Below are 11,901 nucleotides of genomic sequence, written 5' to 3'. Positions count from 1 at the left end.
TTTTCTCGCGCTCGCTCTTTAGATCAAAAGGAGAGCAGCAATGCAATCTGCTCTTTGCAAAGAGCACTTTCAGCCAAGACAAGGAGAGTGCATACACTGGAACATCTGTTCCAAGAAGCCACTTGAAAAATAATCTTATAATAGCATGGGGAAAACATCTGTGCAGCATGCACCAGACCACCAGTAGTGCAGCAGTAGAGGAGTAGAAGGGGGAAGGAAGACAGGAGGGAGTGAGGGAGACAAAGTAGAACAGGATTAGGTCAGGGGCAAGTACCCCAGTGAGGGGCATGACCCACATGTGAAGAAACTGCTCATTTGGTGTCTTTTCTCTTCTAATCCTCAGCAAGAGGCAGACAGATTTCTCACCCACTGAGCTGTGTTTATTGGCAGATATTACTCAACATGTGCAGCTTTGAAAAATCCCAAACTACAATCAAAGTGTTTGAGAGGCTGCACGAAAAGCTCCCTGCCCTTGGCCTCTCGTGTAACCCCCACCCCTTCTGCCTCAGCTTGCTTTATCTCTGCTGATAAATGTGCTTGATAAACAGTCACTGCTAGCTCAGGTGAGGAGAACCAGGATGCCAAACCACTTTTACACAGTGGGAGTATTTGACCTATTGTGACCTCAGTAAAAGAGAGGTCCACTTGTTTTCACCTCCAGCCTCAAAGCAAACAAATTCAGAAAAAAACTACCCTAACCATCACACAAACATGCACACACATGTGCAGTGTGCACTATGTTCTTGGCTTCTCTGTTCTTCTGTTTTATTTCAAGAGAACTCAACCCTTAGAGCTGTCCTGCACAGACTTCTGTAGCATGGCAACACTCAGGATATTTCCCCTGAGCACTGACACATTTTTCAGGAGATTTATAAGGAAAACAGTGTCAAATTGACTGAGCCAGTGTTTAATGCTAGGTTCTCTAAACAAGTAGAGCCTTCCCAAACACGTATCTTCTTGACAATGGGAAAAAGAAAGAATCAACAAGTCTTAAGCATAAAACCTCCATACAAAGGTTTAGGTGAATGACCAGGTACATAAAATTGAGCTAGGAGCTACTAGAAGTTGAAGTACTCCTTGTGTACATGTACAGATATCTGTAGCTTTCTCTTTCAGCATAGAAGGAGAAAAAGGCCAGTCTCCCTATCACCCACATAATCAGATTTCACTGTGGGAAAGTGACAAGGAAATGAGGAAGTTTGAGTTATTTTAGAAGTTAGTTGTTAAGTTGAATTAAGTAAATGCAACTACTAACTAGGTAACTTTTGCCCACATCAGAAGTGGGCAGAAGAAGACATAGCAAAGGACATACTAGGACATAGCAAGGATCAGATGTACCTATCCACAGAGGTATGCACAGATGGGGTATTGGATAATTTGATTGCTACATTGGAGATATCCACGGTCAAAATTGTACACAGTTACAGCTGGTAAAGTGCACCATGCAAAGTTCTTATGTATATCAGTCTACTCCTAGTGCTGCTCTAGATGCCCATCACCTCTATATCATGGCTACAAAAGGCAATAAGCAAAGAGACCAAAAAAATAGAAAAGACATGCTGGGAAATTAGGAAGAGGAGCTGGTAGCATGACGGAAAGGAAGGCACAGCTTCCCTCCAGATTACAGACCAATAAAGACCTTAGTAAGTAGGCAAAGTGTGAGAAAGCAGGAAACACCAAGGATAACTTTCTTCTGTTTCATTCACAAGGAATCAATCTTCTTTTCATGCCCCACTGTTATGTTACTGGTGCAGGCCTTTCTCATTTCTAGAAATGCTCTGAGGTTTGTTTCAGTTGGAAGAATAGATATTTATTTATTCTTTTCAAATCTCAGAAGTGTAAAATGGAAGAAAATTGTTTTCTTGTCAACACTCATATTGGTGCTCAAAATGGTTTTATCAATTTAGCTTCTGCATGCCAATGCAAGCTAATGCATGTATCACAGGCTTATACGATAGTAAGAGGAATACCCCAAAAGAAATCTGCCCTTGTTTAATTATATTGACCTAAAATTATGTTAGGTTGATATAATTCTATTGAGGGGGTACAACTTGCTACAGAAACCAATTGATTAAAATCAAGATGATTTTAATCAACCAGTGTTGATTAAAAACAGTTTCACTTCTGTCTTTTCTTTTGTGGACCACAAATCCTGTGAACTGAGGTCATTTCCAGATCAGAGATGTGGGAGTGGGAGTCAGAGGAAATGAAACTAAATATATAGGAGCACACAATAAGGGTGTTGTAGGTAAAGATGAGCAGCTTGAAGTTGACATGGCAAGTGACAGGAAATCAGTGGAGTGCTAATGTGTGGGAGGAAACTAGTATGACTTTAGCAGAGACATTTAGGACAGATGTGAGGGAGACAGCAGAGGAACCATGGGGCCAGACAGAAGAAGATTACAGTAACCAAAGCAAAAAACATCTGAGACACTGACAGCAACCTATTTTGGGAGTTTCCTCTTTTCTCACTCAGAGACAAGTCAAAAGTTAGGTGAACTGTTAGGTGTTATGTGAGCTTTAAACCTCTAACAGCTCCAGGACTAACTTTTTCCTTACAATGTATTGTAATTGTGCCATGAGTTTCAAACAGAGAACATCATGCAAGGCTGCATCACCCCTATTCCCTGATCTCATTCATCTGCATGGTTATTAACCGGAGTATCATCCAAGACATCCATATTTTGAACACCCTACCCCTCATTTAATTAGTAGAAGTATCAGAAATCCCATTCTTCAATCCCTTGGCTGGGAAGCATTTGCTCAGGGCGAGTCAGACAATATATTTCACAAGCATTAGTGCTATGTGTGTTTTTCTCTCACTCTGAAAAAGCCTTCCATTAGCCTAATGACCAGTATTCTGTGAAGTCTGCATTTGGCAAGCTCCCTGCACAATACCTCTAGTGCAGGCTGGGCTCTGGCATGCTAGGCATGATTACCTGCAGGAGGAAGCAAACATTTCTCCACCTTTGTATGCTAAAAGAACTCTTAGAAAAATGTGGATCCAGAACTAGATCCTTCAAATCTTGATAGAGATGTCTTATTTTCAGAGTAGTCATGGGTGAGATGCCTCATTTGCTGAAAATCTACAGAATGCTCTTCAAACTGGCATCTCTTATGTTGAAAGTGAACCTTCTCCCCTTCTGAGGCAGCATGTTCTTCCATAGCCCCCTCAGACTGATGTGCCACAAAACCACATCGTAAGGTTTTGTGTACCACATTTAACACAAAGCAGAGTAAAGAAACTGGGAAAGGTTACTTGTGTACCACATTTAACACAAAGCAGAGTAAAGAAACTGGGAAAGGTAAAGCTCCCAGTGGCACACAACTTTGTTCCACAGGCAGCACCGTCTCCCTGATAGCATGGCAAATTTTGCTTGTTCAGGGCTGCCTTCCTCAAAATTCATCAAAGCTTTGTCCCCACAAACAGGGCAAGTGATTTGTCTGCTGGCGTATATTTAGAATTGTCTCACCTAAACATGAAATGTATTGTAATGTTCAAGAACCAAAGTCTTTTTTGCATAACTTAAGAACTCCTTTAACTACTTTTTTTCTCCAACCAGGCAAAATCTAGGTTTTAACCCTAAAGACATGGGGCATATCAACTAAAGTAATATATTACTGGGGTTTTTGTCTCTTGAAATTGAGTCAGAGGACAGAAGTTGAGCAGAATGGTTTTACCATTAACTTACTGTAACATACATAAAATTGCCACTGAAGAAATAAAACTTGGTTGATTAACAGAGAGAAAAAATATGCTCTAACTCCAGCAAATCTATCAAACTTTCATTCCATACATATCTTTTACTTTTCAAAATGTTAAGGCAGAGGGGACTGAAAATTATGCAGTTCTGAAGTATGCAGTAGCATACTAAAGAAAATTTTGAGTAAATTCACTCAGACTATCATCACTCCATTTTTTGAACCTTTTCATCCCACTAAGGTTTTATTAATGGATTAAAGAGGTGTAAATTTTCACAGACTGTAGACTGTTTGACTGTAAAAATCAGACTGAGTATAAAAGACAATAAAACCTTTCATTCCTCTACTATGGTCACAAAAGCCTGGGCCACTTTGTTATCTTTTGGAACCACTTTAAATTATCTCCTAAGTGTCAGGAGAGACTGCAGACTCATCTAGAGGAGATGAAGATAGTAGATTCAGGGCACTGTAATTCATTAGGTGGCACTTATCTTTAAATAAACTTTAACTCCAGCTTCATTTGGGCTGAAAAAGATGGGTAACAGGTTGCAAGGCTCTGTTCACAACCTATGTCCCTGACAGGTAGCACTGAGTTTGCCTGATTGTGGAAAAGATTAGGCTAGTAAAATTTGTAGGCACATGTAAGAGTAGATTCTGACCCCAGGGGAGAGGGGGTGATGAGTTTGTTTCTTCTGAGAATCTCAAATGAAAAAAGCACCTTTTATCAGTTCTGGGGGCCTGAGGAGTCAGGTTTAATTATGTAGTTGTGAACACCATAAGACTTGTTTCTGATTTAGGGAGTGTGTTCAAGGAGAAATCATAAAACAGGCAGCAAAATGGTAGTAAGGGAGGTCCCAGTGCTAATGAAGACATGCAGTGTGTAGGGACAACAGCCTAAAAGTGAGAAGACAGAAGAGAAGAGAAGAGAAGAGAAGAGAAGAGAAGAGAAGAGAAGAGAAGAGAAGAGAAGAGAAGAGAAGAGAAGAGAAGAGAAGAGAAGAGAAGAGAAGAGAAGAGAAGAGAAGAATGAAATTAATTTCTATCAAAAGAAAAAGGTTTTCTGTTCCTGTAAAAGGAGTATGTGTTACTAGAAGAATAATTTCCAGTGGGCAGAACTGTGTAGAGACCTTTCTCTGAATGGCAACAGGTTCCTGTGCTGTCCTGGAGTGACGAAAAGGGTCTATACAGTTGGATCAACAGTTCTCAGAAGATACAATTTTTACTCCAGTAGGTGAATACCAAAGGCTTCCTGCTGTTCCTGATGATTTTGTGTCATCACAGTGATGCCTTTTCTTGGTCTTAAAATCAAGAGTCATACACGGTTAGAAGAGGAAAAGGGATTTTACCTTGGTATTTATTTTAAGGATCCTTAGGTGTACATGTCCAGGTCATATGCATTGAGATGCACCCCGCTGAGTCTATCTCTCTGTCTCTGTGTCTCTCCCCCCCCCCTCCCCCCAACATTGGGTATAACATTATAGGTTTTACTAATTAGCATATCTATCAAAGATTCCCCAATGAGAGGCTCAAGTGAGCCCCCCCTCCCCAAGGAACCTTCCCCTGGATGGCTCTATCTTGGTTTACAGAATGTGCTCTGGAGAGGACCTTGGGGTCTGGGGCACCCTGATCCCTAGCTACGAAGCTTCTCAAATGTTTAGTCTCTCAGCTTGACAAACAAGTCCAAGAATGTAGGCAAAAAGCACTAGGAATACAGAAGCTGTAAAAAGGTATAACAGGGATACAAAAGAAAAGGCAAAAATCTTCATGGCATCAACAGGAGCTCAGCACTGAGTTATTCTTACAAACATTAATCTGAACCTCTTCAGGACCAATACAGCTACAGCTGCACAAGCAAATGAAACATCCCAGGGTCCATTTTCTGTCCTTTAGAAGGAATGACATGCTCTTGAGAGCCAACTTGTGCCCTCATAGCCATGCACTATAGCTACCCCAAACCAAGTGGTTTTATCCATATTGTTTTCTACAAACACCCCCTGGCCCTTACTATAACCTCAGCTGTAACTGAGTGCTACTTTGGAGGATGTTAGTTGTCATGCAAACTGTGCAAAAGTGTGTGCTATCAGCTAGACACTGTGGATTATAAGAGAATGGTAGCCAAGTTCTAAATCATGGCCTTTTACAGTATAATTCTACAGATGTAGCCTGTGGGACCACTAAGTCATGAAAGTTAAAAAGCAAGGAAGAAACAAGAGACATTTATTTGAAGACTTTGGATTAAATTATCTTCCTTGAACTCCCCATGCACTCTATTGCACCAAAGGAAAACTACTCAGACATTAATGAGAAAAAAAGGTCTTCCAAACACGGAGTCCTTGCCCTCTGAATTGCCCTGCTGGTGTCTGAAGAAACCCTCATAGATTTCTAATTAAGTTCAAGAGATGGTACTGAAGATCTTTTCTTTTATCTGAGCAAGTGAAAGACCTGGAGATAGCAGAATCTCCAGAATAAAGAATTCTTTCTGAAACAATTATCGTCCCGACAATAAGGATTCTTCCTAACACATGCCCTCAACACATGTGATGGGAAGTGCGAGCAAGAAGACCTTGTCACAAAAAAAGTCACGTGGGATAGGGGACTAAACTGTTCTGAGGCAGGGAACTAAAAGGCTATTGGAAGCCACATGGCTTAACTCAAACTGAAAATCTCCTCTTTTCCCTGTTTGCCAAGAGGAAATTTCTTGGCAACAAAAAAAGTCTAGGAAAACAAAGAAAATTGCTAAGTAACCAAATGAACAAACTAACAAGCAAAATGACAGAAAAATGATCACAAGGCCAAAAACATTGCAGCCTGTGATGAGAACAGAGCTACATCTGAAGCCAAAGGCAGTTGAAGCAAACCAAGAAAGAAGAGGCTCGCACCACTCTTCGCAATCTCTGTGCAGAGCACAAATAGAAATAGTGCTGTTTAGGCACTCCAAAGGCAGATAGTACTTTGGTTTGACAGCAGAAGGCACTTCGTCATCCCCCCAGTAGATACACACATGGACCAACACTGGAAGGAGCAAGATGGTGTTTTAATATAATAAAAAAGACTGAGTTCTCCCTGTCAGTGTAAAACAGAATGCAACCTTAAATATGGCCTCACAGTGGCTCCACCATAATTGCTTGTTCCCTGCTGTGTTCCCCATACAACAGACCTAGTACTGACATCTGGTACTAATTTAGGGTTCATCTGTTCTACAAAAACAAACATATTGTGGGGCCTCCTTACAGCATGCTTGCCCCTCAACTTGGTTAAACCACGTTCCATCTTGTAAAGTCGATGTGACATAACTGTTTGCATTTTGGCCCTGAACCATGCTACAGATGTTGCAACGCTCAAGAGCCTGAAGTGGCTTAAACTGCAATGCTTGGGATCTTGTAGGAAGCAGCAGCAATTCCATCTCCTAAAAGAGAGTGGCATTAACCCTTTCACTCCACTCCGTAAGAATACTTCTATCTCATTAAATATACTTATCTGCACAAATCTAACGCAAGGCAGCTTAATTTTGACCATGTTTTAAGATGTGTTTATTTGATATCAGGTCAGAAAATACTGTGGGAAGTTTGTTTGACCCTGCACATAAACACATTCTTCACTTATGTGTGAAAGGCTGTACACAGAACTCTCAGGGAGATAAACAAATTCATTTGGATTTAAACATGAGAGAAATGAGTTTTGGGGCCAAATGAGGGGCTGTGTGAGACACACAAAACTTCATGGAAAGTACCTGAGGGGCATCCACCTCCCTTAGCAAAGGATTTATCCCAAATGCCTTTTTGATTACCTGAATATTAACTAAGATTTCATTCTTGAACATTCCAGTGTGTACATCCCCACTTACTGCTCCGGGGACTGCATGCTGACAAGGCTACTCCAGTTCCAGTTATTGCAGAAACTTCTCACGCTCTGCATGCTGTTCATTCTCATGTGGCATTCTCTTTCACTTTTTTTGCTCCAGCTACTGTTTCTCTTGCCAATAAAGATTAGCATAACCTTCAAGAAAATCTGGCAGAAGGTCACGGTCATTTCAGGGAGAAGTAAACAGAGTGAGAAAAGCATAGAATGGAATTACTAGAAGAGTGTAAGGCCTCTTTGCCCACTATGTATAGGCCATGCTGTCAAGCAAAAATATATTGGTATTTAAATCAGTTAAAACTTACGCAAACTCTGCTAGATATCTGAGGAGTTCCATGCATCTGGAATTCAGGACTGCATTAGACCTTAAAAATATTCAAAACCTACAGTCTCTTACTCAATACAGATTGCTTTTCCATTAGTTGGGGTGTAAGCAGCAGAAGAAATAATTTGCAAATATTTGGAATGTTTCTATTTGTCATTTTTAAATCAATACATATATCTTGCTATTATCCATAGGATTTTTCTCTGCCTCTTATGTAACTGATAAAGCAGATTTTTATTTTTCCTCTAAAAAAAAGAGAAGTTGATCATATCAGTCCAGGACTTTTTCCAAAAAACCTGGAGGCAGTGAGGTTTCCATACACCAGGGCCAAAATACAGATGTTTGGCCTAAAATTGGTTTTATTATTTTTATTTTGGATTTTGGAAAAACAAGCACACAAGTCTGACAAAAGAACACAAGTCTCCACAAAATCGCACAAGTACATGTGTTCTCTCTATTACCCTGGAAGAAAATGTAGCAACCAAAAAGAACAAAAGGAGCGGGCCTGCTTTCTCGAAGCAGTGCTTTCAGACACGGAAAAACCAAGCAGGCAGAAAACAAGTGTAATGAAGGGACTCTGACCCCACAAGAATGCCCATTTTTTCCAAATGAACCAAACAGTCTAATAAAGGATATTACCTTCCCTATAAATCTTGCTTCTCAGAAAACAAAGGCGTAATGGTTTCAAAATGCTTCTACAACAAGGAGTAGAACCAAGCCCTAGAGCAGCCAGGGTGACAAACAGGGAGAGACCAAAGGTGGAGTTCAAGCAGTATATCATCATGAGAGGAAAGAGTGGAATATATGGCTGAGTAAAAGCCTCCTGGTCTGGAAGTTTCACGAACAATTACAGGAATGTATCACTGATTTTCACACACACCACCTGAGGTGTGTGCTCTTCATCGGGTGTTTGAACTTTGCTGACAATTCTTGACACAGGATGGGATTGACTTGAACAATGAATAAAAGCTAGCTAATACAGACACTGTGAAATATAAATAGAGGAGTTAGCAGCAGAGTTTCCATCAGAATTTGCAGAACAGTGTTTATAAGTTTTGCTGTATACATGTAGTTTTGCTATAGCAACAAAGATGAATAGTCATCATTTTCTGTGACCAACACCAAATCTAGTATTATCTATATCCTTCCTTGCGAATAGAAATGATTTCACCTCTACATGAGGTTCACTCTGATAACCAAAATGGGGAAGAAATCCATGATACTGAAGTTCATATACTGTCCATATGTGGGATTCCCTGGTGGATCAGCTCAGTTGGTATGACAGGAGACTTCCAGTTTCCCAATGTCAAGTGAGAAACTACAAATATTAATCTGTTTTCACTCTACATTTTGAGAGTCTCTAAAGTCTATTACTCCCAGCTGAAAGTATCAAATCTCACCTGATAGTGTGTGAGGTATCAGAAAGAACAGCAGGTAAAAACGATCTATTAATTTAGCAGAGGAAAATGCAGAGAGCTGATGTTCGGCTCAAACCAGAGTACACAAAAGTGCCCCAGCAATATCTTGGGCATGTGCCTAAGATGTATTCCACAATACACAACAGACAACAGGAAACACTAAGGGCAACTAAAAAGGTTTGAAGCCAGGATTATTTATTTATTTCAGCTGATTTTCAGCCACTAAAAACATTAATCAATCAGCCAGCTGAGAAAAGGAGAAAGAAGCTACCCCAACTGATACTTTAAAAACCTTAAACTCTTTTTTTACAAGCAAAATTAAAAAGCAGGCAGAAAATGATGGAGTTCAATAGTAGGGGTGGTAGGTGAAGTAAGAGAAGGTTTTGGTTCAATAAAACAGCAAGGTAACTTCTATAGAAAGAAAAGATCACATGGTATTATGGCTTTAATTTCAGCCAAATATGTACCAGTCTTCTGGTTGACAGATGGAGTAGTCAGGAAGACTTAATCTACTCAAACTACATGAAAGGAGAGAATCATGATGACAGAACAAGACATACATATCCAAGCACATAGGCCAAATAAAAGCATCATTTTTTATGACAAAACAAAAAGCAAGTAAGTATGCTGAGAGGTAACATGAGTACTATCGTGTGGAGCTTGGAGAGTCAATAAGGGTAGTTGGAAATGGTCATGTAGGAGAAAAGAAATTATGTGATTAATAATAGAGAAACCTGATGGGGTAAGTCCAATGGGTTTTGGAGGATTGTATTTCATGTCTAATGTGTTCCATAAAAGCTACAGTGGAAAATCAGATCAGGTGGTGGTGATATTTTGCATCCAATATCCTGCTATATGATTAGAAGGTCATAGATGACTGAGTGGGCTCCACAGCATTTGTGATTAAAGTACTAATTAGCCAAACAAACAAAATCAAACTAGAAAGTCTCTTCAACAGACTACCACATTTCACAAAATTATAGGAGCTTCCCCTCAAAAACTCTGGTTGTAAGAGCAGAAAGGAAAATTCTGTTACCCAAAGTGACTTTCATCCTACAGATCATTTTCTCAGTCTACACAATCAGTAATACAACTTCAGAAATTTCTAGAAGCAATGGATTTTTTCTTAGCACAGAAATCCTACATGGGATATCAAGTAACCCAGTAATGTCCATTATCAATTACTCACCATAATGGACCTCATTATGATAAATAAGGAACAGTTAATGGCTTTTACAAAAATTGAAAAATTGAAAAATTGCCCAATGAAATGAGGCTTGATTTATTTAATGCAAACAGGATATGTCACCAACCTGAAATATCTCTTGTTGGATCTTTCAAAACCTGCAGGATTTTGAAACTGAGAGGAACAGTTGAGATTAGAGTTGAGAAAATACATTTAAATGAAGAAGCGCTAAAACAGCTGGGAATTTTTCAGGAGCATCTTGCTGGAGCCCAAGAAGCCAAGATCCCTCAGATTCAAAAAAGTATACTTGACTGAAGAAGATCTTCTTGGTGAAAGCAATCACATAAATTTTGTATTTACACCTATATACATACACAAACATATAGCATGTATACGTGGAGAGGGAATTAAAAAATCAATGAGATTACTATAAAATACAAATAGAAGCAAACGGGTAATGAGGTGAGTAACTCAAATGAATGAATGAGTTTTCATAAATCATCAAATTTTAAATAATAAGGCATTTAAAAGTATTCCAGAAGCAATAAACTCGGTGAATTAATTATAAGTCAATAGCTAGATTCAGACAGTGGGATAGTGCAGTGGGATGAAGGAAAAGCAGAAATGTCCAGTAGATTTTTCAGTGGAATTTGGAAGGAATCAAGATGTGTAGCTACTTCTGAATGTATTACTGATAGATCAAATAGTTAGCCATGCATATCCAAGGAGCATATGAGGTAGTCTCTGTGACAACTAAACATTTACAAACTCAGATATCTTAGATTCAAGAGTCTTCAGCTATCTGAGGAAACCTCTAAATCATTAGTATGATTTTCTGGCAAACAACCAGGAGTAATTAAATAGAAAAATTAAAAAAGATTGGAAAACCATCAACATTGTCATTGAGAGAATCTTGTAGTTAGTCTTCATTGTTCTGGACTAAAAAAGGGAAATTTACTAAGGCAGATACTGACTATTTTAAAGGTTATCTCAGATGCAAAGTGCGAACTGCAGATACCTGAATAGTGACACTTAAAGAATTAATAACTTGACCTAAGGAGATAAAATCAAATGAAAAATAAAATTACCAGAAAGAATCTCATTAAGTGTTACAATGATAAGCAAAATAGACATATAACCCTTACAAAGGTGCTGATGAAAACAGCTTCATTAAAATAAATGTCTGAAATCACATCTTAGTATTATATAGTAGTCAAAGACAGCTAGCTTGAATTTGAAACAATAAACTGACACCCAGAACAAAGTGCCAACTCCAATAATTACATAATATAAGCACAGATTTTTTTCATTAACCAATCCAATAAGGTGTTCTGTTTCTTTCCACCCTTGCCTCTTAGCAAAGTTTCAATAATCTAAGCAACATCCTCCCGGAAAAGCAGATATAAACTGGT

Source organism: Corvus moneduloides, chromosome 4 (assembly GCF_009650955.1).
Source record: "Corvus moneduloides isolate bCorMon1 chromosome 4, bCorMon1.pri, whole genome shotgun sequence".
Lineage (NCBI taxonomy): Eukaryota > Metazoa > Chordata > Aves > Passeriformes > Corvidae > Corvus > Corvus moneduloides.
The sequence above is the reverse complement of the archived record's forward strand: the minus strand, read 5'-3'. Positions refer to the sequence as shown.